This window comes from Dermacentor variabilis, chromosome 1 (assembly GCF_050947875.1).
Source record: "Dermacentor variabilis isolate Ectoservices chromosome 1, ASM5094787v1, whole genome shotgun sequence".
Taxonomy (NCBI): Eukaryota; Metazoa; Arthropoda; class Arachnida; order Ixodida; family Ixodidae; genus Dermacentor; species Dermacentor variabilis.
In genome coordinates, this window is record NC_134568.1 from 284,462,581 (window position 1) to 284,470,139 (window position 7,559).

Consider the following 7,559-nt stretch of genomic DNA (forward strand, 5'->3'; position numbering starts at 1 on the left):
CGGCGCTGCCATTTTGAAACAGGTTTCCAACTGCTTTTCTGTAATGAGAGTAATTTGGAGCAATCTTTTTATTGTGCTATGGCTAGCTCACAGTAACAGAACAAGCTATAAAAATATTTGATCATTATATTTTTATTAAGCGTTGTTTAATTTTATAATTATTACGATAAAGTTTGTATTTGCGACAGTGGTGCAGTCCATAACTGCCCGAGACGCTGCATAAACAACGCTCATTGGCTGAAACACACCATGGACTGAAAGCACCGCCTCGGGCAGTCCGGAACTGTCAGAGATGGGCATGGAGACGGGTAGTCAAAGAGGTCTGCAAGGCCTCCACGACGAGTAATCTTTAATAGTGGCCATGACGTAATTTGGGCACTTGCAATCACTTTCAGCGCCAAGAATAGACAAAAGCACAGCCTTTGAGATATGCATTTGTAACTCTGAGGGAGCCATCGATCGTGCCAATGTTGGAACTACTGTTGCAGCAATGGTTGCAACGAACGCAATGCTTTATGGTCGCTGCTCATCCTCAGTCAAGTGGAACGCACTGTGCACGAGCTCAAATCTTATATAGCACCGAACCGAAACTTCTTTGTCCCGATTTTTGTTTCGGTTTACCGAAAATGATTCAGTTCCGCTTCTGCCCCAATGCAAAATATAATAAATAACGTTTCAAATCGGTTCATACCGGTTTATGTTCACTCGCATAATTACAAAAAATGACCATAAATACGTTTTGAACAAAAACTCGTTGGTACTCCGAGCTGCATGAAAAGACTGAATAAAGTCATACATATTGTTATTCAGGCAGCAAGTAGTTAAAAAAAAAAAGACCGCATTGTTGATGCGCACCTCAGAATAACACCTACACTCTAAGAACAGTTGCACCCTTTGGTGTGTATATTTGCCACACAACGATAATCGTCATCCGTCTTGCCCGCATTTCCTTTCTTTAACGCTGCGAGCCCGGTACTTCCAAGTCACGAACGGCACGCGCGTTATCAGCATGACACGGCATTCTCGACAAGAAAGTAACGAGAGCATTGTTTTCAAGAAAGGAAATGCGGGCAAGACAGATGGCGATCATTGTGGCGTAGCAAATATACACTCCAAAGGGTGTAAACTTCTATTACACTCTTAGAAATATTTACACCCTTTGCGGCTTGTCCCACAACGATAATCGTCATCTGTCTTGCCCGAGTTTCCTTTCTTGAAAGCTTGGCGCTCGCTACTTTCCTTTCGAGAAGCTGCGTCACACTGATTACGCGCATGCCGTACGTGACTGGGAAGTACCGGGCTCGCAGCGTTAAAGAAAGGAAACGCGGGCAAGACAGATGACGATTATTGTTGTGGGACAAGATACGTCCCAAAGGGTGTAAATATTTCTAGGAGTGTAGAGTGTGCACTCTTAAGCAAAATTACACCCTTCACTCTACACTCTTAAAGCGGTTGCACCCTTTGGGGTGTATATTTGTCCCACAACAATAATCGTCATCTGTCTTGCTTGCGTTTCCTTTCCTGAAAACTCGGCGCTCGCTACTTTCCTGTCCAGAATGCTGCGTCACACTGATAACGCGCATGTCGTTCGTGACTGGGAAGTACCGGGCTCGCAGCGTTAAAGAAAGGAAACGCGGGAAAGACAGATGACGATTATTGTTGTGGGACAAGATACGCCCCAAAGGGTGCAAAATTTTCTAAGAGTGTAAGAAATGTTTACACCTTTTGCAGTGTATATTTGCGGTCAATTCATCGGTCACATATTCATCGTGCTCCCTTTTCCCTGAAAGCGTAGAAGTGTAGAACAAACTTGACGGTTCGCTCAGACATTTGCCATACCAAAGAGTTCGTACAAAAGGTCGTCGGTTGTCACGAAAACTTGCACGTTGCACAACATATGTGCATGCACTTGATCAGGTTCAATCCAAGAAAACATCAGACAGCTAACGCATCGGCTAGCATGGACCTATATAGAGTTGCCCGCTTATTTTTAAAGGTCGCATGTGCGACTTGCTGCTGGCCTCAGTGGCAAACTGCTCCACAAGCATTTCGCTACCTAACTACCTTGCGAGTGTAGAACGGATGAAAAGTCGAACAAGAAAGGTGACCTTTCTTGCTGAAAGATCTCCTTCTCCTAGTGTCATATTGAACTTTGTGTTTTCCACGTTATGGGATGTCTATGACATTGCAACCTGCACTGTGTATATTGCGCCGTGGGCTGCGTCTTAATTGATAAATAAATGTTTTTCTTCTTTCTTTTTCCCCAATATTTCTGATTCTCGTATGCGAGATTACTTCTATACACCACGTCACATTGGAGACACCATATAATTCAGGGTGACTGATTGTTTCGCGGAGTTTAATGAGTGGAGAGTGCCGGATTAATTATATTACCACTTGCGCTCAATGCTCGGCGCACGAGCTTATTTGCATTCCGGCCCCACAGAATGCGGCCGCCAAGGCCGGGAAACGAACCCGCGGCCCTTTATTGAACAGAACGCCATGACCACTGATCCGCCACGCGGTAGATCACCCACCGTGGGCGGATCATAAGGAAGCTTTTGTGAGAAAGGTGACCGATTTGGCAGTGCAGGATATGCTACGTGGTTTTGTGATTGTGCCTCCACCACGCATCGATTACGCCTCGAACAGCTGCCCAAGTAACCAGGGATATCTGGGCAACGTCCGACGGACGTCCATTGGACGTCCCTGGGAAATCCAAAGGTAACCGCTTGGTTCGTCCGTATATTATATATATATATATATATATATATATATCCGGGGAACGTCCAACGGATATTCATCTTAAAGCGACGAAGCGACGATTGCGGCTGGGACACATTCAAGCACCCAACCGTTACATATATTACATTGGTCGAGTGCTTGAATGCATTCTGCTGTAGTGAACCTGCGTTAACTAAACAAAAGATGCACCTACACCAACTTCCAAATACAATTAAACTTTTATTGTCACCTTAATACATATAAAGACCAAAAAGCACATATATGCATACTGTTCAAAAAACAAATATATACACTGACAAAAAAAAGAAGAAAATTTGCCATTCCAATAGCACAACATAAGTTAGAGAAGAACAGAACAAAAATTTTTATTGCCCACCCTGCTTGGACATTTGAGTGCAGCATGTAATTAAAAAAAAGGAAGGGAGCAAAAAGAAGATATGAATTAGCATTATTAAACTGCGAAAGCAACAGAAATGACATGAAGGAATTAATCTTGACCCCATCACTTCTGAAGCCGCTTTAGAAGCTGCTTGAGGAACTGCATATTATTTTCGAAAGGAAATGCGCTGAACATGTCCAGTAGTCCATGCTTGCGTACATCATTTGTAAGACGTAATACACAATGAACATTATAGGAAACCTGGTCATTTCCATACAATTTTGCAAAAGTTTTAACAAGTACTGAAGAAGAGACTCGGCATAATCAGTATGCTGCCTACACAGGCTAGGACTTGCCAGAATGTAGACTGCACAGTGCAGCGAAAGAAAGTTCATGTAAAGATCAGGAGGCAGAACAGGCATGAGTACTACAGGCCCAGTGTAGAGAAGAAATATTCTGTTGATTTTCAACGCTCAGCCTCTGATACACTTATAGGTTTGCTGGAAAATAGCCGCGCGACTGGCCGCTCGAGGCACATTGCGTGTATTCGCAAGCTTCTTTCACGCTCGGAAAAACTTTTATGTAGCACGTATTGAGCAACAGAAAGCTGTATCGGGAGTTTTTCATGTTTCTCTACAATTTTCTCATTGACACTTTTCACCCAATTATAATGTTTGAGAAGTTGATTAATTAATTATGTCTAATTATGGAGTTAGGCGGAATGAAAAAAAATAATCTTTGTATCTCCAAGCGCCGGCAAACAACACTACCTTGGTTCTGTCCAATTACATGGCATTCGCATATTTTTACGCTCTATCTAAAGTTAGCTGGGACACCCTGTACATACACATATGCACCGATAGGGCAAGCACGTGCTAGCCGGGAAACATTACTACAACGTGAAACATTACAAGCTTTTACACCCAACAACAAACTTTCTTGTTAAGGTACACATGCTACCGCGGCTTTTTGCACAATATTTGAAAGGTTACTATATCTGATGGTATCAGAAGATATAAATCCTTAATGTCAAAACGTTAAATTCAGGATATGAGTGTTGTTATATTACCGTGTATCACCGAGCTGATGCAAACGCTTTTGGCACTCGAGACATGCACAAATTTCGTAACACATGTACGCCGTCGGCGGACACAAATTCCTGACTTGAAAATGGCAATACGTTTTGAACATTTACTTTTCCAATGAAATCAACCGCAGCAAAGAATGTCTGGGCGCTCCCGCATAATTAATAGTCAAGCAGCCATCGAATGTGTATGAGTATTTCTAACAAGTGTTTTATTTAACTTCCTTTTGCATTGCTGTTTCGCCATTTGCATGGTATCCTTACGGTATTTATCACAGTTCAACCATATTCGAAAACGGATTAGTTGCATATCGCACCGCTGGTACGTATACTATAATGAGGCTTTCCTGTCGGCGACGGAATAACGGATACAATAAATAAACAAATAAAGCATTGCGAAGAGGATGTCAACGCAAACATAGTGCGCTTTTTTTTTTTTTCTTTTCCTTCCTCCGCGCACGTCTTCAATAACGGCTGAAACTATTCCATATCGCCCCATCTAACTCCTTTTTGAGCGGCCTAATAGGGACAAGGAAGTCAACTAGGGAGCACACGGGGGACATCGTAGCCAAAAAAATTGCTTTTCCGAGTTGGTTGCGTTGTGGCAGCAGACGTTCGACTAAAGTACGATGGACACCACGGCGTACTTGGAATGTGAGGAACTCCTTAGAGCTCAGCATACTTGTGTAAGTTGCATTTTTAATGAACTAGCTTTGCAACAAGCGCATATCGCCCAGACACTTGGCCTCTGGACGACATTGGTGCCGCACATTGAGGAAAGGGCCGACACTGTACCGATACGCAGTCAGGTTCTGCTGCCTAGCGTTCTGCGTCGCAGCTGTCAGTTTTGTTTATGAAATTCTCATGTTAGGAACATTGATAAAAACAGCAAAATAAGGCGCGTAATTACATTGGCTTCTACAATGCTCAATATTTCAGTGAGCCAGAAGTGGAGAACAAGACGTCGGCTAACTGCAACGGATCCAACCGGTATCCTTCCGTGATAGAGCATTTTGCCCGTGACGTGGCGCCATCTATGAGGTCGGTATACAACGTCCTGCATTCGAAGCTTGCACGAGGATTTTATTTTTCTACAAAGGCTACGTAATTAACCATAAAAGAAAAAGAAGAAGAGCGTTTGAGGAATAAAAAAAGCAACCAACAAATAGTAGGGAACGTGTTGTTGATTCAGTCATCTAGTGGCATGTTTAGACATCGCATCCCGCCTCGGTCCCATGGTGTAATGGTTAGCACTCTGGACTTTGAATCCAGCGATCCGAGTTCAAATCTCGGTGGGACCTTGTAAGTTTTTAAAACGCTTTTTTTTTTTTTTTTTCATTGCTGTTAGTTTACTATTGTTGAACGCCATTTGGTGCTGCTGTTGCTGCTGCTTCCGCATAGGAAAATGTCTCGCTCGCGAATTTGAGCCGAGCACCTTCGGCGGCCGGAACTATAGTGTACTAGAATACTATGGGGGGGGGGGGGGGGGACAGAATGAAGGGATGTTGTCTTCTCTGCAGGTGCATGCGCGAGACCTCAGGCCCAGGATACAGTCGGGAGATGATTTGGAGCTGTTTTTTGTTATTTTGCTCCTGAACGTTCAAGCGGAAAGAGTGCTGCTTTTTGACAGCTCGTCGCCAGTTGCGCGCTCACAAATGGGCATGCTTTGTATAATTTTTTTTTCGCTGCAATGGTTTTGTTTTGCGTTTATTCAGGTAGCATGTTCTAACGCTTCTGACTGTGTACTGTGTGAAGCCTTTTTCTTGCGTCAGTGCTTCAACGGCCGGAAATTCGGCATTGCGTGCATATATGCAGGTTGCTTCTATAGTGAATGCCGACGAAATTGTTATACGTGAGTGGAACTACGTACCTGTGTGTTGCTACCACTTGCGCATCATCAAAGCATGTAGGGGTCATCAAGAAATGTGGGCGAGGGATTGAGGAAGGAGGGGATGCACACTGCAGTTGCGCTTTATAAACTTGGCGCGCCTCACTGCACGCTAAAGTTTGTCAGCGCACGGATATCCTCCGCAACATATGCACGGTGTCCCAGCTGTCATACACTAAGCTTTTAAAAAACGACAGTAAATTCTACGCGAATTAGACCAAGTATATTGTTCGGTATCTCATTAAGAAACAGCCAGTAATTTTCTGGTCTCAGACATCCAATTATTCAATGAAAAGCAAATAAATCACTCTTTAATTACTGTTCTAATTGTGAGTGCGTAAATTAGGGAGCTGTAGAGAATCGTAAAAGCGTCAAATTGAGATGTTTCCAGCAAAATACACATCACGTTTTTTTTCCCCCGTTTTTTCGTTTCTTTCTTTCAGGGAAAAATCTCGCAAAACATGAGAAATACAACGCGACTGCTATAGTAGCGCCATAAAGCAGTCTCATTAACAAAGCAAGCTGTTCAACTTAGGCTCATGAACAGCTTAATCTAGACGCAATATTATGGACAGCTTGGTGAGACGTAATAATCTCCGGGGGCTACTGGCGCGTCGAGGACAAAACGCGCGTGATGTTAGCCTGGTCGCTCGTCCCAGCTTGCTTTCCCATGTGAGCCCGTTTGATGGCGCTGCTATCCCGTGCGCGCTGCGCGCCAATGTCCTGCAGCACGCATATGCAGGGGCACTAGTGCGCACGGATGCTAATCACATGATATAGTTTTGTACTTCGTGGACTCTCTCCCTCCGCCGGAAAAAAATAAACGCTCGATGTGGAGCGTTTACTCTCACTTTGTCTTGTCTTACGACGGTCTGCTACTGTGCCTAATTGATAGCGTGACAATTACAACACCCATTTAAAAGTTATCTAATTACTCTTTACTAATTAACATGATGTCAGGGAATAAAAAGATTCTGGCAGCTGCTCAATTGGACTGTACATACATACATGTCGCCATGTAGTTATGGTCTCCTGGGCCCCGTCAAGGCTGCTTTCTTTGCAGCCCAGGAGTCCAGCCAGGTTATTTTCTGGTAAATAAAGAGAATTGAATTGAATTGACTTCAAACAACGTGTAATTGGTCTTATTCCCATATAATTATCTATCTTTCTTTAAATCTCAGTGCATAAGAGCTGGACAGCCAGCGTACCAATCCTTAGTAGCTCTACATTTCATGTTAAAACAACAGTTATTTGCCTCATATTTTCCATTATCACCATCATCATCAGCCTATCTTATGTCCACTGCAGGACGAAGGCCTCTCCCTGCGATCTCTAATTACCCCCATGTTGAGGAGGGAGGAAGAGGAAGACGACGCTGTTCGATCTGTTGTCAACCGCCCGATTCTTGGCCTATCCCCCACTGTGGGTATGTGCCACGGCCACTCAGGACAACAACAACAACA

The 7,559-nt window shown here is 43.7% G+C and overlaps 1 non-coding gene across 1 annotated transcript; it reads left to right on the top strand.

Moving 5' to 3' along the window:
- The first annotated feature begins 5,437 nt into the window (after positions 1-5,437).
- TRNAQ-UUG (transfer RNA glutamine (anticodon UUG)) lies at positions 5,438-5,509 on the top strand. The gene has a single exon. It is a non-coding gene; the product is annotated as a tRNA-Gln (tRNA).
- The last annotated feature ends 2,050 nt before the right edge of the window (positions 5,510-7,559 follow it).